Genomic DNA, 25933 nt, shown 5'->3' on the forward strand with positions numbered 1-25933 from the left:
AATCAATAGAAACAACCCCTTTTAAAAACACAACAAAGGAAAAAGATTGAAAATCACTTTACATTAGCATAAATTAGTTTGTGTTCATCAAAGAAAACATCCTCTCACAAAAGTGAAAATAGGGGTACCTGGGTAACTCAGCGGGTTCGTTGTGTGTCTGACTCTTGATTTCAGCTCAGGTCATGATCCTTAGGTGGGTGAAATTGAGCCCTGTTTTGGGTTCCACACTCAGTGGGGAGTCTGCTTTGGATTGTCTCTCCCACTCCCCATTGTGCACTCTCTTGAATAAATAAATCTTTAAAAAAATAAAATTATAAACTACATATATGGAGAGAAGATACTTGTGAAACATATAAACCAGGAAGATAATATATAGATTATATAAATAACTTGTTCCAGTCTCTATAAAAAGAAAACAAAATGGACAAAACTTATAAACATAACTTATAGAAACAAAAATCCATAAATCTATGGAAAGACGTTCAGTTTCACTAGTAATCAGGAAAATCTAAATAAAACCACACTGAAATACAATTACGCACCCACTGTTGTAACAAGACTTATGACAATGCCAAGTGTTGCCAAAGACATAAAGCAACTGGAAAAATACCGCACTTTTGCTGGACATATATTCATATAAATTTTGAGCACTTTGGTCAGTGCTTCGCTTTGGTAAAGGTGACTGTGCACATACTCCCTGACCCAACAATTCCACTTATAGGAATATATTTGAGGAACCCTTGGACATGTACACAAGAACCCAAAACATGAATGTCCATTACTTCATTGATTATGATTGTAAAAATCTGGGAACAAAATTTCCATCAAAGAAAGGATGAAATAAGTGAAACCATATGATAATTGACTCTCTCTGCTTGACTTACCTCACTCAGCATAATCTCTTCCAGTCCTGAAGGGAGTTGGGGGAAAGTCCTGAAGTGGAGGTGAACCATGAGAGACTATGGACTCTGAAAAACAATCTGAGGGTTTTGAAGGGGCGGGGGGGTGGGAGGTCAGGGTACCAGGTGGTGGGTATTATAGAGGGCACGGATTGCATGGAGCACTGGGTGTGGTGCAAAAATAATGAATACTGTTATGCTGAAAATAAAAAATAAATTAAAAAAAAAAGAAAAAAAGGATGAAATAATAGTACAGAAATTGAGTAAATTGGGCTTACTCCTCTCAACATCAGTAAATGTCAAAACGATGTTAAGTGATAAGAGGAAGTTATAAAAATACGTGTGCAGGGGTACGTGGGTGGCTCAGTGGATTAAAGCCTTTGCCTTCGGCTCAGGTCATGATCTCAGGGGCCTGGGATCGAGCCCCACATCAGGCTCTCTGCTCAGCAGGGAGTCTGCTTCCCTTCCTCTCTCTCTGCCTGCCTCTCTGCCTACTTGTGATCTCTGTCAAATGAATAAATAAAATCTTAAAAAAAAAAGAAAAAAAGAAAAAAAAAAGTCCAGGGACCGAGGCCTAATTAACATCTCAGGCATTTGTATTGAATGACAAGACCTCTCCAGCCCTTTAGGAGTGGGCCAGGATGACTTTACATGATTCTGTAATGTCAGTGAATGCATGACTGGTAGCATCTTGTTTCCAATTATAGATCATAAGCCATAATGGATGCCTTTTAGAAACTGTATTTGTAAATGTGCAGAGAGGCAGAGAATAGTGGCTATATTCAATAAACACCATAAATAACCGTGCTGGAGTGAAGCACAGAATTCAAATGCAGTTTAGGTATTCTCTGTGGAATTTGGAAACCATGTTCTTAAGCACACCTGGGAATATTCTCATTTCTGCCCTTTACCTGAATTATGTAGAAGCATGTAGAAAAGCTCAGTCTAATCTTTGTTCTTGGTGTCAGTCTTGCCCTTCTCACAGTTCTCTGGTTCAGCTAGCATACAAACAGTTGTTGAGAGCTAAACCTTAATACAGTTTCAGGAGACAAATTGCAGTTCATTTGTTCTTGCCCAAATCTGCCAAAATGCCATAGTGCAGCCTGGCAGAACAGGTTTAAAGTGTGGTATGAATTCGTGGAGCACAAAGAGATACACCTGCGTGTGAGCATTTTTTTGAATGTATATATTTTGAACCCTCAAGAGTTCTTTATTCACCTCAACCCCTCTTGCTTGAATACTTATTGATCTTTTAACCATCCTGCATGTGATCTCCCTTTCTAGGAGGTGACCTGCCCTACATCTGCTTGACTTGTCAGCTGTACTCATCTCTCCTAGCTAAGACCTCTTTAGCTCTTTAAGAGTAATTTTTTTTTATGTGTGTTTGTTATTTCCATGATTTGATTGAAACAATAGTTAAGAGAATGGAAACATACTCTCATGGTTTATATCTCATTTCCTTCATTTTTTTTTAAGTTTTTAATTTTTTATTCATATATAATGTATTATTAGCCCCAGGAACAGGCCTGTGAACTGCCAGGTTTACACACTTCACAGTTCTCACCATAGCACAGAAAAATATGGAACACTTCACAGATTTGCGGGTCATCCTTGCACAGGGGCCATGCTAATCTTCTTTGTATGGTTCCAATTTTAGTATATGTGCTGCTGAAGTGAGCACCATTACCTTTGTTTCTTAGGTGGGTAGTCTTGAGCAGGTCCTGTAACTTCTTATCTGTAAAATGGGGATAATAATAGTACTTATATCATCAGGTTGTTCAGAGGGTTAAGTAAGCTAATACTTGTGAAATATTTGGCAGAGTAAACACTTAATAAGAGCTAGTTGTTGCTGCGGTTATCACCATCATTACTAAGTTGTTATCCCCCCGTGCCTGGGTGGCTCCGTCAGTTAACTGGCTGCGTTTGGATTAGGTCAAGATCCTAGGGTCCTGGGATCGAGCCCCACATGGGACTTTATGCTCAGGCAGCAGCCTGCTTTACCCTCTCCCTCTGTCTGCAACCCCCCCCCCCCTGCTTGTGATCTGTCAGATAAATAAAATCTTAAAATATTATCCCCAGTATACTCAAGCAAATGTGTGTACTGGAATAATCTGGAATAGTCTCTTGCTTAGAGCCTCCAACATACCCTAGTTCCTATGACTTTCTTATTTAAATTTTCCCTCTGGAGTTACTACTGGGCTTACTCCGCGTGCCCCAGCAGGAGCCAGGCAATGATCCAAAGCAGCCTTCCAATGAGCTTGCACCATCCTTACCGACAGTCATGTAGAAGGCTGTGGGGGCATGGTGGTAAACAAGGCAGAAGAGTCCCTGCTTCCGTGAGCTTATATTCTAGTATAGAAAGACCATACACAACTGTATATACCAACCAGGTCATCAGGTACTGACTGATGCTATGAAGAAAAGAAAGCAGGGTCATGGAATAGGGAGAGACTGAAGAGAGGAAGCTGCTTTATAAATGGTGGTCAAGGAAGGATTCTTTGAGTTGGTGGCATTTGAGCTGTGACCTAAATAACAGCAGGAGCTGGTCGTGTTTATTAGCAGTGTTCTAGGAAGAGGAGATCGCTAGTACAAAATCTCCACGTTAGATGTTGGACCAGAGAAGACGAGGGTGTCCACAGTGCAGTGGGCTAAGGGGAGAGTGGAGTGGGATGAGAAAAAGGGTAAGGAGGGTGTAGGTCTTACAGGGAATTGTAATACTGTTCACATCTTCTATTAAAATCTGAATACAGGAAAACCCATGTGTTGGAGAAAGTGGGCTTAAAATATGAGCCTGCCCTGGGAGTCAGCGCCAGGATTTAATTCATGCAGACCTGGCTGCTGCTTGGTGCCGTCTGGTGGTGATTGTCCCCAGGCCTCAAGGTCACATTGACTGCTTCTAATTCCTTGTCTTGGCTGGAACATGGCAGCTGTTCCATAAATGTCCTAGTGAGTTGGTGCTCATTGATGATCGCTGATGATCGCAGAAGATAAAGCTAAGAGAATATTGGGTATATGGGACCCATTCTCATTCCCAAAGCAGGGCCAAATTTTATTTACTGCTGACCTTGCGTTCTCTTTTCTGCCCCTTCTCCTGAAAAGATAAGTACTTTATTCTACCTCTCTTGGAAAATAAAGGCTAGTCAGGGATGGCTCAGTTGGTTTTGCCTCCAACTGTTGATTTCGGCTCAGGTCATGATCTCAGGGTTGCTAGATTGAGCCCCCCCCCCCCATCAGGCTTGTGTTCAGTGCAGGGTCTGCTTGAGATTCTGTTCCTCTTGCTCTGCCTCTCCCCGAGTTTGTGCACTCTTTTTCAATAAATAAATAAACTCTTCAAAAAGAAAGAAAGGAAAAAAAAAGGCTAGTCAGAGAATAAGCACCAAATACCACTCAGAAATCACATTATATTTGAGAACATGTTATCAGAAAGTATGTCATCCCAAGATTTTACTAGTAGGATGACCTTGGAACTTTGGTTTGGTACTTACTACATTTCATTTATAATACTGTCTAATATTTTAATTATATATGTGCTGGTAATCTTCAAAGAATGTGAACTTCTACAAAACAGGAATAAATCGTATTCATCTTTGTGCCCTGGTAGCAGAGGGTTAAAAGAAGCCAACATTTTTACTCACTGGCTTCAAAAAGTAGTACAAGTCTCATTTAATAGTCACAGAAAGTCTATAATGTAAGAACTACTATGTCTGTTTTAAAGATGAAGAAGATGAGGATGAATCCAAAACCATACAGTGAGGAAAAAACACTTCTATGAATTCAATCCCAAACCATCTCACAATATAAGCTTATGTGTCATGAAAAAAAAAAAAAATCTCTGCAACAGATATAAACCAAAAAGCACATTTGCATTCCACCTCCCCAGATCCATTGCCTTGAATACCCAGGCTAGTTGCTGGTATGTGGCTGATGTCCAAGAGATGATTGGTGGGTTATATATCAAAAACCTACTTGGTCATTTTGGAGTAAGAAAGTGGGGTTAATGACCCCTATTTGACAAACAAAATAAGCATTCGAGGTGATAGGATACTAAATTTATTCTCGAGCATTAATTCCACAGGCAGCTGAGGTCCGGGACCCCAGGCAGCTCACCGATGCTGCCAGAGCAGAGGCTCTTGCTAATGCCAGTCAATCCCTGCTGTTCAATTAGGTTCTGACTTGTGATTCTCTTTCCTCCCAAACCATTTTACTCAATGAATTGTAGTCAACACCACAAGAAAAATTAATGCCTGTGAAATAATGTTGAGTAAGGAGAAGAGAAGCCTTACTATGTGAACTATTCACGTTTATTAATTTGAATTAATTTATAATTCTGTATGAAAGAAATATGATGGGCATTTCCCCTCTGCCCTGCAGCACCAGACATGTGCCTCAGGACTGGTCACATGAACCCATTGGGACTGAAATACTAGAATTTCTATTTGTTTTTATTATGTAAAATAAAACTTTACTAATTTTTAATTGTAAATTATTTAATTCCAAGCAATTGACCTGGAAACATCATTTAATTAGTACATAAAGTGACACAAGATTCAGAGAAAGGGTCACTTGGAGGGGATCAGCTGGTGAAGTGTCTGACTTTTGGTTTCAGCTGAGGTCAGAATCTCAGGGTTGGGAGATCAAGCCCTGCATCTAGCTCTGCACTCAGCACAGAGTCTGCTTGAGATTCTCTCCTTCTTTTGCCTCTCCCTCCACTCACACTCTTTCTCTCTCTTTAAAGAATAAATAAATAAATGAAATCTTCTTTAAAAAAGATTTTTCAGAATCAACTAAACATATTCCATCATTTTGCAAATATTAAAAATAATACAACAACCATTTTTTAAATTAGTAACGTATAATTAACATTGCAAATAACCTTTGTATTTGTTTGGTATTGAAAAATGCTTATATGAGGATTGCATCTTAAAAATATTCCTAATGTCAGAGATGCATCAGCCAAAACTTAGAGATTTAGTTGCCCTTGCCAGCATGAGGGCAGCCTCTTCTGGCAGGTGTCATAAATTTAGATGTCTACACCTGTCAAAGATGAGTCGGGTGAGCCAGGAATGGACTGGTCTGCAACACAGAGTCCACGAACCATTTAAACGTGGCAGCCAGTGCTCATCTTTTGCCAGTTGTTGCCATGTGGAATGTGGATCCAGGTTTGACAGATTAATTTTTTCTTTAAAGATGCCAGGAATCAAAAATTTTATGTGGAAACTGCAAGCTCTTGATATTGGCAGTGGGGTTCAGTTGTAAAATATAAGTCTGTGTGTGCCAGCCAAAACCGTACAATGTGTGGAAGCTGTTTCTTATCCCAGGGCTGACTGTTCAGGTCATCTGTTGTAAGGCCACAGGGGTAGATCTGGCACAGGGAGTTAGGCAGTTTTGTTTGTGACAGGAGAGCCCTGCCTTAGGCATTGGGAAGCAGTGTTGATTTTGTTGAGGACTGGTTTTCAATTTATTTCTTCCTTCCTTTGCCAATATCATTATTGAGAAGGAAGGAGTTAAGTGATGGAGGTGGTACTAGTGATGTTGATGACTGAAGTGGGTGAGAGAGTCCTTCTTGAACAAAGATTTCCTATAGCTTAAAGGTTGATAGAACTGAAGGTAAAGCCACCAAAAATGGTAAAAGGCTCTGGAGGACGATTTGACTCTTCCTGGACAATGTTCATGGAAACTGAAATCATTTAATAATAATTGTTTTCTGGACATTTGCATCACTGTTACGGGACTGACCTTCACATGGCCCTCAATATAAACAATCTGGGGACTTCGGTGGCTGCCACGTTTCTGCTTCCTTCTGAAAATCTCAGTTTTAGTCACAGGACAAGGATGAGGATAGGGCCAATGGAAGTAATTTAGTGAAGATTTCTGGAAGAGAAAAGACCCAATTGTAGGGAAAGCTTGCTGATGAGGAGGGAGCCTATCGAAATATCACCATTAGGAGACCCACTCCCCTGCAGCATGTTAACTAACTCTCATTCTCTCTCTCTCTCTCTCTCTGGGGAAAACTTTCTCTTGCTTCCTGCCGCTCAGTTCTTTCCTTTCTCTCCCTAAATGCCTGAATAGCTGCATATTAGGTTACAAAGAACTTAGGGCTAGGAGGCAGGGCTTATCCCACTGTAAGTACTCTCTGTGACGTTCTGTTTCCTCGCGTTTGAAGGGACTCTCTGAATCCCAAAGTGCCCACCTCACTGTGGTAGTGTGTGGATCAAACAAGATGCCGTGTGTGATAGCACATTCAACATGGTTCTCTGCTGCACATGCCCTATGGGATCATTATTGCCAAGCCTATAAGGGGCAGCATTTCACATCAGAAAGACTCTGTTAGACACTCCATGGTCTAAGTTTGAAGCTAGAACATTCTCTAAGATAACAAGGAATAGGTTGGCCCCTCCACTTGCTTGATTGCGGGTTAGGGAAGGAAAGGCCAGGCCCTGGCTCTGGATGTGTCCCCACACATACTGCAGTTTCTCAGTGTAGTTGACGCTGAGTTTCCCTTAGAGAATTTTTTTTCTATGTGTGTCTCCCCCAACACGCTGTGAAGACCTCAAGGGAAGAGGCCATGTGTGGTTACTTATGAATGCACAGAAGGTGGAAAAAGAGACAGTGCTGCAATTAGTAGGAGGACAGAGTATTTGGCCTTCTCTAGATTTCCTATTGTATCCTAGCTAGCTCTGTCATGTGCTATCCTATGGTCTTGGGTAAGTGACTACATTCCTGGATTTTTTTTTCTCTGTGAAGTGGGGAGAAGAGAGAGTGAATTGTGCATTTCAGGGCTGCCATGGAGACTAAAACATGGTGCCTGCACTCTGAATAGACATTGAAGACATCTTCATTCTCTCCCTTATTTGTTCATTTATTTATTTAATTTATGTATTTATTTATTTATAAAGATTTTACTTATTTATTTGACAGAAAGAGATCACAAATAGGGAGAGAGGCAGGCAGAGACAGAGGAGGAAGCAGGCTCCCCGCTGAGCAGAGAGAGCCCAATGTGGGGCTCCATCCTAGGACCCTGGGATCATGACCTGAGCCGAAGGCAGAGGCTTTATTTAATCCACTGAGCCACCCAGGCGCTCCTCTCTCCCATTTTTATATTTGGTAGATCGCAAAGTCTCTGGACACATGTCAAGTGATAAATGGTGTGTGTGTGTGTGTGTGTGTGCTTGTGCATGTGTGCGCATGCTTAAAATTTGTCTAGCAATTTGGCATTGCTACTCTTTAGACAACCGTTGAAATGATTCGTGCTGTTAGGGATTTGTCTAATGAGCTAAGAGATCTTAGATACCTCTCTCTCGTTGGTATTCTGTTTTCCTACATGTAAAAAGAAGGTCATTGGACTCAGAGTCTGCAAACTGAAAGCTCAAGTTTGGTGAAAACATGGTGTGTTTATTCTGTCCAGTGTTGGCCCAACTGGTGTTTTAAAAAAGAATAAAACCAAACTTCCAGCCAGACTTAACTAGTGATGAAGGATAAAGGAGCAGTCTTTGCTGGGATTCTATCATGGAATAACATGGCGACATTTCCGAGAGCTAAGTAATAACCAGTCCCATTGGGCTGGGCATATACTATCTCCAGTTTACTAATGCCTGGGCTACATCGTTCACTTAGATTGCTTGCTTGGATCTTCTAATTTTTGGAGTGCATGACCTTGAGTATGGTAGCATATAAAAATTCCATTCCTTTGTTCCTCTGTGATTTGGTAATTTCCAAGCACATGGAATTTAGCAGTTCTTCATTATCACCAGTATTACAATGACTAACCCACAGAATTGAGAAGAGCTGTTGTTTCTCTATAAGCACTAGAAAGGGGTATATAGCAATCATGGGCAATGCAACTGTCCTCTAACTTGTTTCTGAATGAGCCTCATCCCAGGTCATCTACTCTCTGAGTAGTCTCTCTTCTCTGGATATCTAAACAGTTTCTCATGTTGAGTGATTGTTTATTCAAAGAGAAATAATTAATTTTCTTTGTTTCTACTTGTAGTTACTTGGTCCTCGCTCTGAGCTTCCCGAGTCATAGGTTATCAATCAGATTGACTTAGTGGGGGCCGGCTCTGGCTCTGGACCCTTTGATAGCAGAATCAGTCCTGCCTAAACATTTTCAAACCAAATGTATCCAGGTGCTGTGGAGCTATGACCAGCCAAAGCAGAATAGGGGCTTTTGGAGTATCTTAACCCCAGGTCCTTCTATCTATTTCCGAGTGGGCCTAAGTGTTCTCTTCTAAATTTCTTCTCCAACTCACAGAACAGAGAAAAAGATACTTTTTTCCCTTTCAGGAATACAAATTTTAAAACTGAATTTGATTTGACGAAACCTTTTTTTCCCCCAAATAACTTTTTCATTGTGGTTATTGCTTGTCTACCATTATACAACACAAAAGAATTTTCTCTGGGTATAATCAGTTGGTGACAGAAATACAGTGAAGCTTTCTAGAGGACCAATTTAAGTTATTCACTTTTCATTGGGAGGCTGAAGCCTCTCTGTTTTATTTGGAGGTAAATTATCTTATTTGTCATGTCCGCATAAATATCCCCATTATGAATAATGTAGGCTTTTGGAAAACTCAAAGTAAAAAGCATGGACCTGTCCTTAAAGGGATAAGTTTAACATCTTACAAGAATAAATTAAATACCAACTTGTGTTCCTCCTGTTTAAAAGCAGGAAAACAGAATTGTTGAAGGTGACCTCACTGTCTTAATGAAGGATTCTTAAGCCCATAAAGATACTCAGAATTAGATATAATGGCAGGAGAGCAAAAAATAAAACAGAGCTATTTTTGTTCCTGGGTCACATCAGGCATGTAGTTTGGTGAGAATGACAGTGTGGCCTATTGAAAGGTAGAGTAGCCTATCGAAGTTTTGGAATCTGGAAAAAAAATAAAGTTTGAATCTTACCATAATAAGTACTAGATCTATTGCTTTATTCTTTCCCTTTTGGGCTTGGTTTTTTCTTATCTGGAAGATAGAATGTTCTGTTAGTTGGAATTGTTTTTGACTGCAAGTAACAGAAAACTCAAGCAATTGTGACTTAATGAGAAAATTTTTAGTTACATCTCATGACAGGAAATCTGGCAATATGTAGCTCTGTGGTTGGCTTAGCAGTTCAGTGTTATCAGAAGGCTAGTTTGGTATGCCCATGATTTTATTGGGTTTTCTCCCATGGTACCAAGATGGCTATACCTCCACTTATCAAGTCTTCCATTCAGCTTGGTAATAAAATGAGTATGGCAGAAATTCTGTTATTTTACCATGAAAGGCGACCTCATTTTTATTTCATCTCCAGCAGACTTTATTTCTCATTGGCCAGAACTTGGTCAGATGCCCAGATCTAGACAGTCACTGGGAAAGGGAGAAGAATAACATTATTACTGTAGACCTGTCATTCTCAAAGTGTGGTCCTTAGGATGGTTCTGGCCAATTTGTTAAAATACAAATTGTTGGCCTCTACCCCCAAACCATTTGATTCATTTTCATTTCCACTATGTTCCCTGCTAATGTTAATGCTGCTAGGTCAAGGATCACTCCTTGGACCACTTACTTAGTTCAAGAGTGATTCAGCCCCTGGGGCTGGGATATGGGCCTCCTTTTTTTCTGAGATTAAGGAATCAATCACTACTCTTTAAACAAATCAAAGCTCTAACATGGGAAGGAAATGGAGGGTGGTGTATCAGTCACAATCTAGATGTAGATGACTTTGGAGATAACTTATAAGAATGAAATATTTGCAGAAGCGTTAGAAGAGCTTAATGAGAAATTGGGGGGGGTGGGTAAGAGTAACTAAAAATGAGTGTCTCTGGCATCTACTACTGCTGCTTGGGCAGAAGTGGTGTATCTGTTGTCAGAGATGCTGCCAAAGTAGAGAATATGGAAGAAATGTCCTGCTTGTCTCTTCCTTCCTTCCTCCTTCCCGCCCTTCCTTCCTCCCTCCCTTCCCCCTCCTTTCCTTCCATCCCATCCTCCATCCCACCCAAGTCACCAATGCTTCCAATCAGCCACACCTAACCAGAAGCCAGTTAGCAAAAGAGTCTGAGAAATAGAGCTCTGAGGAGTCAACAGAGGAAAAGCAGGTACCAAAATAATAGAAACAGATGAATGACCAACCAGCACAGGGGTTGGAAGGATGACTCATGGTCAGCCACAAATGCTTGGTGTATAGAAGGTTGATAGAAGAATTTTAAAACATTTGAAGTAGTAGGGTGCCTGTGTGGCTCAGATGGTTAAGCATCTGCCTTTGGCTCAGGTCATGATCCCAAGGTCCTTGGATCAAATCCCACGTCGAGCTCCCAGCTCAGCCGGAGTTGACTTCTCCCTCTCCCTTTTCCTCTCCCCCTGCATGTATTCTCTCTGTCTCTCTCTCTCTCAAATAAATAAATAAATAAATATTCCAAAAAAAATTAGAGTAGTTAATATCATACAAGTTACACAACAAGGTTTCAGTGAATGGTGATGATGGAATGAAATGATAACCAGAGAATTGCCAGCATGCATTATGTGACCTCTAAGGGTATGAAATGTACTCCGCCACCTTCCTTGAGTCCTCAGAGAGGTTCCTTTTATATAATACAGAGAATGACATTGAATGCCCTATCAGCCTTCTTGATAACAATTATACAGACATCAAGAATTTCGAATAGAGAATCGAAAGTGTGCTTTTATCCTGAGAAGCATTCCAAAGGGAAGCTTGAAGATTGTTCTGAGTAGCATGGTTGCATGAGCCAGTATATTTGTCTCATGGTCTGCTGCAGTTGTAACATAAATACTCAGTTAAACTCTGTTCTCGATTCAGATACCTCAAGGTGGAGCTGATTTTGCATTTTGCTCCAGGAATGAGCTGGTAATGCAGACATGGCTACAGTAATTACTTCAGGACTCAGCAAGGGACCAAAGAGTGACCAATGAATCTCAAATCCGAGATTTTTTGACAGCACTTTTTAAGAATCTCTTTTCTATAGATTTAGAATAGTGTTAGTCTAGAACAGCTGGAGTCACTAATGGAGAGGCTCTGGCTCCAGATGAAGCTAGTATGATGACAGCAGAATGGCAAGAGGAGAGGAGGTTCTAAATTGTGATGGTATGGCTTGCTTATATATAGATTCCATAGATCCTGGAGACGCTGGACTTTCCCATTATGTGAGACAGTATGTTTGTTTCAGGGGAGGGTATGTTAAGCAAGGTTAAAGTACAGTTTGCAGCAAATGGTCCAAAGTCAAAGTGTTTAGGCACTACTTAGTATTCAAGGGCTCATTCCTGTGGCTCTTCTCTGTGCCTGCTCCTCACACCCCCTGCTGATCTACTTTCTGTTCTAGATCTTTTCACAATTACCTCTCCAGTCCTTGTTGGGATGTGCAGAACCATATTTTTGTGTTTCCTTCAGTTCTTCGTATCAAAAAATTTGCATTTGGCTTTTCTGCCTCAGGTTATGTTAAGAAATATCGGTGAGTGCTGTGAAGTGTGTAAACCTGGTGATTCACAGACCTGTACCCCTGGGGATAAAAATATATGTTTATAAAAAATAAAAAATTATATTAAAAAAAAGAAATATCCCTTCTAGTTTAATAGTCTGTGAGATATTCTTATTTTGTCACTAACCCTACCTCACATACTCCAGCCCTGTGGGCAGAACCAATATAGCGTAAAAACTGATTTGCTGGGCTTTTACTGGTTTTCTACAGTAGAAAGTTACATCATTGGGTTTAAACTTTTCTTTTTTCTAGTAGAAGCATTACAGCCATAAATTTGTTTCTAGGCATTGTTTAGTTGACTCCCACCAATATTAACATGTTGTATTTTTAAAATTCAACTCACAACATTTCATAATTTCCTTGTGATGTCTTTTTTAATCTATGGGCTTTTAGTAGAAGTGGTTTAATTTCTAAATATTTTTACTTTTATGGATATTTCAGTGTTATTTGATTTCTAATTTGATGTCATTGATCAGAGGACACTGTAGAATTTCAGTCTTTTCAAATTTTTGAGATTGTTTTATGAAACAACATTTGTGTTATATCTTGGTCAACATTCATGTGCACTTGCCAAAAATATCTGTGCTCCAAGCATTGGGTATAATGTTCAGTAATATTGGTAAGTATTGTTTAGGTCTGTATTCTTACTGATTTTTTTCTGTCTGGTTATTCTATCAATTACTGAAATAAGGGTGTTAAAATCTCTGGATTTCTGTATCTTTCCCTTAAGATCTTTAGTTTTATTTCATGTATTTTGATGTTTTGCTCTTAAGAACTTTTTTTATTTTATTAACATGTAATGTATTATTTGCGCCAGGGATACAGGTCTGTGAATCATCAGGCTTATACACTTCACAGCACTCACCACAGCACATACACTCCCCAATGTCCATCACCTAATCATCCTCTCCATACCTCCCATCCCCCAGCAATCCTCAGTTTGTTTTGTGAGATTAAGATTCTTTTATGGTTTATCTCCCTCCATTGGTATATCTATCTGATGTATTGACTCTTATGAAGTATCTTTTTTATCTTTGCTAATTTTCCTTATCTTGAAGACTTTTTTCTAATATACAGCTAATCCATCCTTTCACACATTTAATATATATTATCAGATCATGTTACACACTCTAAATATATTACAGTTTTGGCAGCTTTAACTCAATAAAAATGAAAATATAGCTAATCTAGCTTTTTATCATTGATGTCTGCATGGTCTATCTTTTACTATACTTAAGTTTTAAGTTGTTTGTTCTTTTCTATTTATAGTGTATTGTTTGAAGACAATATATAATTGGGTCTTCTTTTTTATCTAGCCTAATAATGTTTGCCTTTAGCTGAGCATATTCATATATGTATATATATATACATATATGTATATATACTTTGTTAAATTCTGTTGTAGTTAAGCATTATATTACTCTCAGGTGTACGATATATGTTTTGGCAATTCTATATATTACTCAATGCTCATCAAGATATGTATACTTTTAATCCCATTCACCTATTTCACCCATTCCCCCACCCACCTTCTCTCTGGTAACCATCAGCTTATTCTCTGTATTGAGTCTGTTTCTTGGTTGTCTTTTTTTCTTTCTGTGGTTTCTTAAATTCCACATATGAGTGAAATCATGTGGTGTTTGTCTTTCTCTGTCTTGTTTTGCTTAGCATTAAACTTTTTAGTTCCATCCATGCTGCAAATGGCAAGATTTCATTCTTTTTTATGGCTGAGAAATATTCCATAGGTATAATGTGGTGTATATATATACCACATCTTCTTTATCCATTCATATATTGATAGACACTTGGACAGCTTGCATAATGCAGCTGTTGTAAATAATGCTACAGGGCACCTGGGTGGCTCTGTGGTTAAGCGTCCAACTCTTGATCTCAGCCTAGGTCTTGATCTCTGGGTCATGGGTTCAGGCCCCACTTTGGGATTCCTACTTAATAATAATAATAATAATAATGCTGCAATAAATATAAAGGTACATATATCTTTTTGAATTAGTGTTTTCATATTCTTTTGATAAATACCCAGTGGTATGATTACTGGATCATATGGTAATAGGTAATTTTAATATTTTGAGGAAACTCCAAACTGTTTTTCACAGTGTCTGCACCAGTTTGTATTCCACCAATAGTACAACAGGGTTCCTTTTCTTCCACATCCTCACCAATACTTGTTGTATTGTATACTTGTGTTGTTAATTTTAGCCATTCTGACAGGTGTAAGGTGATATCTCGTGGTTTTGATTTCAATTTTGCTGATTATGAGTGATGTTGAGCATCTTTTCGTGAGTCTGTTTGCTATCTGGATATGTTCTTTGGAGAAATGTCTATTCATGTCTTCTGCCCATTTTATAATTTGAATATTTAGTTTTTTAGTGCTCAGTTGTATCAGTTCTTTTTATTTTTGGATACTAACACTGATCAGGTATGTCATTTGCAAATATCTTCTTCCATCCAGTAGGTGGTCTTTTTGTTGTTTTCTTCACTGTGTAGAAGCTTTTTATTTTGATGTAATCCCAGTAGTTTTGTGGGAAACATTTTCTGTGAAAAATATTTATTTATTTATTTTTAGAGATAGAGCATGAGCAAGGTGGGAGTGAGCAAAGGGAGAGGGAGAGAGAATCTCAAGCAGATTCCATGTTGAGTGCAGAGCCTAATGTGGAACTTAATCTCAATCCTGAGATCAGAGCCTGATCCAAAACCAAGAGTTAGATGCATAATAGACTGTACTAACCAAGTACCTGTCTACTGCCTACTTACTTTTGCTTTTGTTTTCCCTCCCTCAGGAGTCCTTTCTAGAAAAATGTCACTATGGCCAATGTTAGAGAAATGACTGCCTGTGCTCTCCTCTATGATCGTTATGGTTTCAGGTCTCATAATTAGGTTTTTAATCCATGTTTTCTTAATTTCTCTTTTTGCTGCTTTATTATGAGCATATAGAAATGCAAAGGATTTCTGCATTTCTGATTTTGGATGCTGTGACCTTACTGGATTCATTTGTCAGTTCTAGTCATCTTGCAGGTCTTTCAGGTTTTCTCTATATAGCATCACTATATCTGTAAATAATGAAAGTTTTATTTATTTTTTACCAATTTAGATGCATCTTTTTTCATTCTGATTGTCAATTGCTGTGCCTAGGACTTCCAGTACTGTGTTGTATAAAGGTGATAACAGTGGACATCATTGTCTGTTCCTAGTCTTAAGGGGAAAGCTCTCAGTTTTTCCCCATTGAGTATGATATCCACAGTGGTTTTTTTCATATACGGCCTTTATTTTGTTGATGTATGTTCCCTCCTAGCCTACTTTGGTGAAGGTTTTTATCATGAATGGATGTTGTACTTTGTCACAGGCTTTTTCTGAATCTTTTTCTGTATGGTTTTTTATCATTTCTGCTTAATGTGATTTTTCATGTTGATTGATTTGAGAATATTGAACGACCCTTGCATCACAGGAATAAATCCAACTTAATTATGGTGAGTGATTTTTTTAATGCATTATTGGATTTGGTTTTCTAATGTTTTGTTGAGGATGTTTTATACCTATATTCATCAAGGATATTGGCCTGTAGGTTGTTTGTTTGTTTGTTTGTTTTTGAAGTGCATAAATATTTACAATTGTTATATCTTCGTGTTGGATTGTCCCCCTTCTTATTATATAGTGTCCTTCTTTATTGCTTGCTACAGTCTCTTTTAAAGTCTATTTTGTCCTATATATATGTGTTGCTACCTTGGCTTTCTTTTCTTTTCCATATGCATGATAAATACTCTTCCATCTTTCATTTTCAATCTGTATATGTTTAGGTCTGAAATGAATCTCTTGTAGGCAGCATGTAGATTGGCCTTGCTTTTTTAACATTCTGTTACCTATATCTTTTGATTGGAGAATTTAGTCCATTTACATTCATTGTAATTATTGATAGATATGTTCTTATTGCCATTTTGTTACTTGTTTTATGATTGTTTTTATAGTTCTTCCCCATTCCTTTTTCCTATTTGGCTCTTCTCTCTTGTTTTCCTGGCTTTCTTTAATGATATACGTAGATTCCTTTCTCTTCATTTTTTGCATATCCATTACTGGCTTTTTGTTCATTACCATTAGGTTTATTTATTATATCTTATGCATATAGCAGTCCACATTAAGTTGATGGTTACTTAAGTTTAAATCCATTCTTTACGCCTTCCCCCCTCCCATGTTTTAGGTATATGATGTCATACTTTACCTCTTTTTATTTCGTGAATCCTTTGAGTAATTTTTATAGATATACTTAATTTTACTGCTTTTTAAAAATTTCTACCTTTCTTACTCTTACTTACGATCTTTCCTTTCCACACAAAGAATTCCTCTTTAACATTTCTTACAGGCCTGGTTTAGTGGTCATGAATTCCTTTAACTTTTGTCTGTCTGTGAAACTCTTTATTTTTCCTTATTTTCTGAATGATAGCCTTACTGGACAGAATATGCTTGGCTGCAAGTTTGTTTTGTTTGTTTGTTTGTTTGTCTGTTTTTACTTTCAGCACTTTGAATATATCATGCCACTGCATTCTGGCTTATAAAGTTTCTACTAAAAAGTCTGTTTTATGGCCTTAAGGGTTTCCTTTGTACCCACTCTTTGCTTTGCTTTTTCTGCTTTTAAAATTCTCTTTATTGCTACTTTTTGCTCTTTTAATGACTATGTGTCTTGGTGTGCCCCCCCTTTGGTTGATTTGTTGGGGGCTCTCTGTGTCTCCTGGATCTGGATTTCTGTTTCCTTCCCCAATCAGGATACTTTCATCTGTTATTTCTTCAAAGGAATTTTCTGCCCACCTCTCTCTCTTTTCTCCTTCTGAGATCCCTATAATGCAAGTGGTATTATACTCGATGGTGTTGCTACGTTCCCTTCGTCTATTTTTATTTATTATTATTTTTTTTCTTTCTCCTGTTTAGCTTGACTGGTTTCCTTTAGACTGTCCTCTGGGTTGCTAATTCATTCTTCTGCTTCCTCTAGTCTATTGATTCTATCTAACATATTTTTAATTTCAGTTGAATTCTTCATCTTTGGTTCTTTTTCATGTTTTCTATCTCTTTGTTGAGAGTCTCACTGAGGTTTTCACCTCTTTTTCAGGTCCAGTAAATACCTTTATGACCACTACTTTAAATTCTCTATCAGGCATACTATTCATCTCCATTCTTTTAGGTTTCTTACTGTGGTTTTGTCCTGCTCTTTCATTTGGGACATACTCCTCTCTCTTTGTCTAACTCTCTGTGTCCATCTCTATGCCTTAGAAAAGTCAGCTACATCTCTTGTCTTGAAGGTAATGGCCTTATGAAGAAGAGGTCCTGTAATCTCCTGCAGTGCAGTGTTCCCTGTTCACCAGAATCTGGCACTTCAGGGATGTCTCTTGGAATGTTATTCGCACCGTCCTGTTGTGACTGAGCCACATTGCCTTCAGTCCAGCCATCCACAATGTCTCTCTTTGCCTTTCATGAGCAGTGCTTGGTCTCAGTGTTGTTAGTGGGCCAGTCTGGGCCGCCTTGAGTTTGAGTTGATGCAGTCCAGGTGTTTGCCAGAGATGCAGTAGCATTGAACTGCAGGGCACATTCCCTGTATACTCCCTTAGAAGCTCTCTTTGGTGTGCTCATTGTTTTGCTGGGGTTGCAGTTGGAGTGGTTTATATGGTTCTTTTGCCATCTCCCTGGGGCATAAGTCACTTTGCAGGGATGCTGACCCTTGTCAAGGTTGCTTGCACACTGTCAGGCTTGTGGCACTGCTTTAGATGTGCTCTAGTCAAAGGTATATGGAAGTGGGCAAGTCCCTAGGAGAATGTGGGGGCTAGGCACATGGTGTTAGCCAGGTTTGCATATGTATGCTATGGGTAGAGACCTAGAGTCACTTTAGAAAACTCCTGGGGTGCCTGGGTGGTTCAGTCAGATAAGCACCTGCTTTTGACTCAGGTCATGATCCCAGGGTCCTGGGATTGAGTCCCGTGTCAGGCTCCCTACTTCTCCCTCTGCTTCTCCCTTCAATCATATTTTTTCTTTCTCTCTCTCATGTGCTCTGTCTCTCTCTCTCTCTCTCTCTCAGATGAAATCTAGAAAGAAAGAAAGAAGAAAGGAAGGAAGGAAAAAAGAAAAGAAAAAGAAGGAAGAAAAAAGGAAGGGAGAGAGAGAAAAAGAGAGAGGGAAGGAAGGCAGAAAGGCAGGCAGGCTGGTGAGGGCAGGGTATCTTTTGCTGGAAAGTTCCATACTTGTCCACTTCAGGAGGGCATTTGCAGCTGTCCTGGAAAACTGCTGCTGAGACCAGACTGACTGGAGGATGTAGATCTGCAGAAGTGTGTGGAGGCAAGGCACACTGTTAGCAAGCTAGGTGGAGAGTGTTGGTGCTGCTGTGGTTCCACAGGTGTTCATTTATCTAGGCTTGGGTGCAGGGAAGTATCATGACACCTGTCCACACTTTTTTTTTTTTTCTTCTTTTTGGAGAAATCTCCCAAGCATCTCAGTTCCTCCATTATAGGCTCTGAGATAAGTAAATAAACCCAGGCATTTTTCAAACTGTTGCTTCTGTGCTGTATCTCAGTGGAACTTTTTGTTATGCTCTCTCTTTAAGGCTAGGGACTCCTTTTCTCTTACCCTCTTTGCTCTCCTAGAGCCAAGACAGCTGATTTTAAAGTTCCATGTGTCAAGCCCTGCTGATTGTAAAGAACTTGTGAAATTTGGCCCCTCTGGTTTTCAAAGCCAAGTGTTAATGTGAGGTGCCTGGTGTGAGGGTGTGTTCCTTTCCTCTCTCCACCCTCTCCATGTCCCTCCTTCTTACGGACAGTCCTGTGTGTCTGTTTAGCTCCTGAAACTGTCTCCATCCTTTCTCTTCTCTTTGATGTGGCTTCTACTTTACTTTTAGCTGCAAAGAGTCTGTTCTGCCAATCTTCAAGTTGTTTTCTGGGTTATTTACACTGATGTCGGTGTTACCTAGTTGTATCTTTGGGGTGAGTTTAGGATCCTTATACTCTGCCCTCTTCCCTGGAAGCCGATATACAATTAAGGTAAATTCTGCTGTGGTTGGATTTGGGTTTACCATTTTGCAGTTTCTTTTCAATTTGTCTCTTTCCCTTTTTATTTTTCTTATTTATGATTTTTTGGATTTTAGATTTTTTCTTCTTACTTTTTTCATTATTTTTAGTGGTTATCTAGGAATCTTCTAAGCATCTTTGATTTATCCATCTACTTTGAGTTACTAATATACTAGATCAGTATAGTTCCATTTTTCACAAACTACTTAGAATTAATGTTTTAATACTTCAGTATAGTTTTTTTTTTTTTTTACCACTCACTTGTTCCTTTTGCTGTTGTCATTTGTTACATTTATATACATGACGGATTCTATAATAATGTTATTACCTTTTATTTGTATTTGTCATTTGTATTTTAAAGAGAAAAAAAGGAAAATCCGTTTTTTAAAATATTTTCACATCAATTTATCATTGGTAACATGCTTCCACTAGATCTGAGATATCATCTGGTTTCTTTCTCCTTCAGCCCTGAGAACTTTCTTCATTATTTCTTATAATGCTGGTCAGCTTGCTGTGATTCATTGTTTTGGTTTATTTGAAAATACCTTCTTGTTACTTATTTTAAAGAAGTTGTTTTACTGCATATAGAATTTTGGATGTACAACCATTTACACTTAGTGTGATTATTGATATGGGTAAAGTCTCTCATCTTGCTATTTGTTTTCCATTTGTTCCATCTGTTCTTTGTTCCCTTTCTACTTTTTAATGTATTTTTTCTCCAGTGAGTAATTTTTAGGAGTCTATTTTGTCTCTGTTGTTTCCTTATTACTTATAAATCATTTATTATTTACTGGTGGCTTTGTGTTTATAGCTTACATCTTTAAATTATTACAAATGGCTAAATTCAAGTGATATTATGCTACCATATGTATAATATAAGAAAATTACAGTAGTATACTTCCATTTCTTTCCCTGTTAGCCTTCTTGTTATTGTTGTCATACATTTTATTTCATGTTTTAAACCCCAGAATATAGTGTTGTTGCATAAATAGCCAAAATTCTTTAAAGAGGTTTAAATCATAATAAAATAAGTTAAAATTAAAAATCTTAAATAAAAATAAAATTTTAAGTAAAAATAATAAATTAAGGAGAAAATAATTTTCTTTATATCCAGTATCCTTCATTCTTTTATGTATGTTCATATTTTTATTTGTTACTATTTTCCTTCTGTCAAAAGAATTCCCTTTAACATTTTATGTAGTACAAAAAGGCAGGTGATGAGTCCTTTCAGCTTTTATCAGTCTGAAAGTTTATTTTACTTCATTTTTGAAATTTATTTTTGCCAGGTATAGAATCCTAAGTTGATAGGCTTTTTTTTTTCTTTTATTGCCTGTTATTTTGTTTTTTCCCCTAACATTATTTTACTAAAGAAATCTGCTGACTTGCTTGTCTTTGCTTGTCTTCATGTAACATGTCTTGTTTTCTCTGTTGCTTTTACTATTTATTTTATTTATTTATTCATTTATTTATTTTTATTTTACTTTATCACTGTTTGGGGTAAGTTTTATTATGGTGTGATTTCATGGTTTTTTTCCTCCATGTCTCTTGCACTTGGGGCTCACTGAGCTTCTTGGATCTGTTTCCTTATAGTTTTGAACACATTTGGGATATTTTCCCCTGTTTTCCTGCTCCTTATTCAAGGATTCCAATTATACATATATTAGGCCACTTATTTACCCACATAGCTCATTGAGTCCCTTTTATTTTCTTTTTCCTTTATATTCATTTTGGATAGTTTCTATTTCTATGTCTTGAAGTTCGCTGATTTTTTCTTCTGTAACATCTCATCTGTCAAAAGCCCCATCCAATTCATTTTTCATCTTATTTTAACTATTAACTCTAATAGCTTAATTTGGAGCTATGTGTTTGTATGTGTATGTTATATGTGTGTGTGTGTGTGTGTGTACATATATATATGTACACACACACACATATATATATATATATATATAAAATATATAATATAGAGCATATGTGTGCATATAAATACAGAAACACACATACTCTTCATCTCTCTGGTTAGTTTTTTAAACATATAAATACATGTTCTGTCTTTTAATTCTAACATCTGTTTTAGGTTTGTGTTAGCATCAAATGATTTATTTTTCTCTTCATTTTGAGTTAGATTTTTCTGTTTCCATTCATGCCAGTAACTTTTTATTGAGTGCTAGTCAATATTGATTTGATCTTGTTGAATGCTGGATATTTTTATATTCCTATAAATATTTCTAAGCCTTTTTTCTTAGACAGTTAATATGCATATACATAATTATATCCTTTTTGATCTTGCTTTTAAGATTATTGTTGAGGCCAGAGCAATGTTTAATATAGGACTAATTATTCTGCACTATCAAAGCAAGATCATACTCTATCTTGTATTATCCAATGAATTAGAATGTCCAGTCCAGCTTGTGGAAGCATGCATTCTTCTCTCCTTGTGTGAGCACCAGGTACTTTTTCTCTTATCCCTTCTGGTTGTCTTTTTCCAGCTTTGCGTATTTTCATCACTCTTATTTTCTGATCAGTACTCTACTAAATACTTGGATATGACACCCGGTAGAAAACCCATCTTTGTTAAAATAAAAGTCTGTTCAGTTTTCAACTTTCAACAGTTTTCAACTGCTCAGTTTTCAGTGTTTTTATTTCAGTCCCTGGATTGATTGATTGATTGATTGATTGATTTTAAGTTTGTTGTACTAAATCCAGCATCTGGTTAAGATTAGAGTTGGTTTATTTATTTATTTTTTTTAAGATTTTATTTATTTGACAGAGAGAGAGATCACGAGTAGGCAGAGAGGCAGGCAGGGGCATGGGAAGCAAGTTCCCCACTGAGCAGAGAGCCCAATGTGATGCCGGACTTGATCCCAGGACCCTGAGATCATGACCTGAGCCAAAGGCAGAGGCTTAACCCACCGAGCCATCCAGGCATCCCTAGAGTTGGTTTCTATTATCTGTTTCTTCTCTTTGACATGGGTCACATTTTCTTATTTCTTTAGGTGTATAATAATTTTTTCTTGTGTATTGCATATTAAGTTCCTTCTTAGTAGAGGTCTAATTTTCCTCGGAGGAGTGTTTATTTTCATTATAGAAAGAAGTTGAATTGGTTAGACTTGGACTCCAAACTCTGCCTTCTCTGTGATATCATTGGCTGAAATCTTCACTCAAGTATTTATATAGCACCAGAAAATCTTTTCCTAACAATGAATTAAGTTAGTTGTAGGCCTGAAATGGTGCTTAGCCGTGATGATAAAAGGTGATGATAAAAGAGCAGCTTTGTGTGAGGATACCATACTAAGTCAACAATCTGTAGTCCAGAAGAGGGTTCTCACCAGAACTCAACCATACTGGTACCCTGACCTTCGGACTTCAGCCAAGAACTGTGAGAAATAAATTTCTGTTGTTGATTAGCAAGAGAGAGAGAGAGAAAGGGAGAGACAGGGACTGCTTCTTCCTTTAAAGTATGCAGGAGCTATATGGTATAATGGCTAATAGTATGTATTTTTGTATCAAATAGACATTGGTTTAAATTACCACTCTGAAGCTTTCCAGATGCTTTACTATGAGCATATTATTTAAACATCTAAGCCTCTATTTTCTATAAAATTAAGGTTGCTCAAATTATGTCAGAGTTATTCAGAGGATCAAATGAAGTAGTGAATATAAAGTGTTTCTCAGAGTGACTGAGACAGAAAATTATTAACAGATAGATGTTTAACCATTCTGTTTGGTAGGGGGAGAAACTATAGCAAGAAATGGAATATTCCAAAATAGAATAGATGTAAGAGTTAAATAGGGAGGTTAAACTCTTGAAGGCTTGGGAATTCAGAGAAAAGGAAGTAGACTTATTTGTTTAATTAATGTTTGTGCTTGGATTTTAATTTAAAAAAAAATCACTTTCAAGGTGGGAAGCATGAGGTGAAATTGCATATAGGATATGTAGATTCTAAGACTACCAGGCCAGAGTATGCAAAGGTTTATTACTGAAGAACTCTAAGAAATAAAAGCAAATTGGTAGGTAAAGTGAGGTCAGATTATTTATGCTTTGAATGCCTGGCAGGAGGTGTTTTTTTTTTTTTTTTAAGATTTTATTTATTTGACAGAGATCAGAAGTACGCAGAGAGAGAGAGAGGAGGAAGCAGGCTCTCTGCGGAGTGGACAGCCCAATGCGGGGCTCGATCCCAGGACCCTGGGATCATGACCTGAGCCGAAGGCAGAGGCTTTAACCCACTGAGCCACCCAGGCGCCCCAGGAGGTTTTTACAGTAATGATTGCTTGTAATTACTAGAGGAGTGGGATATAATAAAATCACAGAATAATAGGAATTTCAGACTGGAAATGCAAATGATCTTATTCAATTTTTTTAAACCCATGTTTATATGCAGTAAAACTTTAATAGATGTATGCTACAGAAATGTATAGCTGCTCAGTGATCCCTCAAGGTGAGTCTATCTAGAGATTCAACTGTTCTGCTTAAGAAAACCATCATGGAAACCTAGTGCTGTCTACAGTTCTGCTTGAAAAACTTTGATCAGTTTAATCTTTGTTTATCATAAAAATTAAATAATTAATGTATTGAGTTAGAAAATGACTTACCTAAGCTCAAGTATTGAATGCCAGAATAGCTAGTGTTATTTTAATTAAGTTTTGCTGAGTCATTAGTTTTGGGAACATTAGTCTAATATTTTTAGAGACATTAGAGAGGATAGGGACTGAAATACCCTCTAGGAGACACTGTAGTCATTCAGTTCTGAAAAAACAAGAGACTGGAACATGGAGTTGGCAACAGAGCTAGAGAGTAGATGCAAAGCAGATTTCCAAACCATATCAAAGAAAGAATCTCTAGTGCAGCTTCCTTCCTTTCCTCTGTCTTTCACATATCCAACAAGTATTCATTTTTGTACACCTTAGTTTCCAGATCCAGCTCTGTCTTCATGTTACCCAAATGGGGCTGACATTTTTGGGAAGGGGAGGAGAAAGAAAACAAATAAGACACCTATGTAAAGATCAAAGTAGTTGGGTGGCAATAAGTGCAAAGGAGAAAAGCTAGCAAGAGAAAAGCTAGAAAGTATTTGAGCTGGGGCAAGTAAGCATGCAAAGGCAAAAGCATGCCTGGTCTGCCTGAGGAATTGCTAGGAAGTCAGCGTACCTGTCCTGGGTAAGTGAAAGGAACAGTGTTTGATACATTCAAAGAGATAAGAACAGGCAGTCTTTTAGTTACAGTTATAGATCCTATAACTTTGTAAGCCATTATGAGAACTTTGACCTTTTTTTTCTGGATGGTGAGGAGTGAGAGCTAGGAAGGTGTGTCAGGGAGGAAAATGAGTTTGAAATATAGAGATACGTGTTGTGAAGTGCTTTGGGCAGAGTGAGGTTGAAGAGAGACCTCTGAGGGTAGCTAATCTGCTGGTAATAATAAATGTGTATATGAACTTGTGTTAGAGGCCAGTTTAGAGATGGGGAACAGAGAGCCTCAGGACTAGAGAGAAGAGTTTGAGTGTGAATAGACTGGGTCTTTATGGAAGAATTTGGGAATCACTTGTTTAGCCAAAAAAGGAAGGACATCAGAGATAAAATTGGAAGCATTCAACCGGGAAGAGACTGATTCTCTTGTGCCAAGTTAGTAAAGAAGATTTATAGAAGGCACAGAGCCATATCACCAATGCCATCGACACCATTATTAATAGCCAGCACCTTTAAGTTTAATGGACTGAAACTAGTGGGTAATCAGAATTTACAAAGAAGAAACAGTAAGAGTGATGTCATCATATATTTTGTGCAGCAGTTGTTTGACTTCCAGAGTTTCTTTGTACCTTATTGGAGCTTTGTTTGTAACACACACAAAACATTCATTTTTTAATTTGACTAATGAAGAAACTGAAGTTGCTTAAAACTTATAGCAAGCATTCAGTTGGTCAGTAGCAGATGAAGGCTTAAGCCCCAAACCCAGTTTTTCATCTTCTGGAGTGTTAAACCGAGAAGAGTTAAAGAGATTGTGCTATAACACACTCCTTTCATTTTGCATATGAGAATTGAGGCCTAGAGACTTGGACTGTCTTGGCATGGACACATAACTCCTCTGTGGCCAAACAGGGATTAGAAATTAGAGAATGTTAATTATTGCAAGCCTAACGAGTGCCTGCCTAGCTCTATAGAGTAGCCTTACATTGATCTCATTCAATCCTTAAAGCAACATTATGAGCTGGGTAAAACCATCTTCATTTAAGAACCAAGCTGAAAACAGGATTTGCTCAGAGTCCCACGACTGGTATTAACAGAGCCAAGATTCCAGCAAGTATATCTGACTACAAAGCTTTGTCTCATTCCAGCGCAAAAGTTCTCCCACCTCTTTAGCAGTCTCTAATCTGTGATTGGTGCTAAGGTGTTTTTCTCGTGTGCTTGCTTTATTTTTAGAGATTGTGTCTTCATAACTTCGGACCTCTGCATTTCTCCTTCATATGGAAAGGGGTCTATCAAAACAATAAGGAAATTTTGGCTGCAGCAGTAAAGCAGC

General features: G+C 38.0%; 1 protein-coding gene and 1 non-coding gene across 3 annotated transcripts in view; one reads left to right on the forward strand and one right to left on the reverse strand.

Annotated features, from left to right (window-relative positions):
• NELL1 (neural EGFL like 1) overlaps window positions 1-25933 on the forward strand; it is an 847777-nt gene that overhangs the window by 755385 nt on the left and 66459 nt on the right. The window lies entirely within an intron of this gene.
• On the reverse strand, window positions 2474-2580 carry LOC131822854 (U6 spliceosomal RNA). Its single transcript, XR_009350341.1, has one exon. It is a non-coding gene; the product is annotated as a U6 spliceosomal RNA (small nuclear RNA).

This window comes from Mustela lutreola, chromosome 1 (genome assembly GCF_030435805.1).
Source record: "Mustela lutreola isolate mMusLut2 chromosome 1, mMusLut2.pri, whole genome shotgun sequence".
NCBI classification, from domain to species: domain Eukaryota; kingdom Metazoa; phylum Chordata; class Mammalia; order Carnivora; family Mustelidae; genus Mustela; species Mustela lutreola.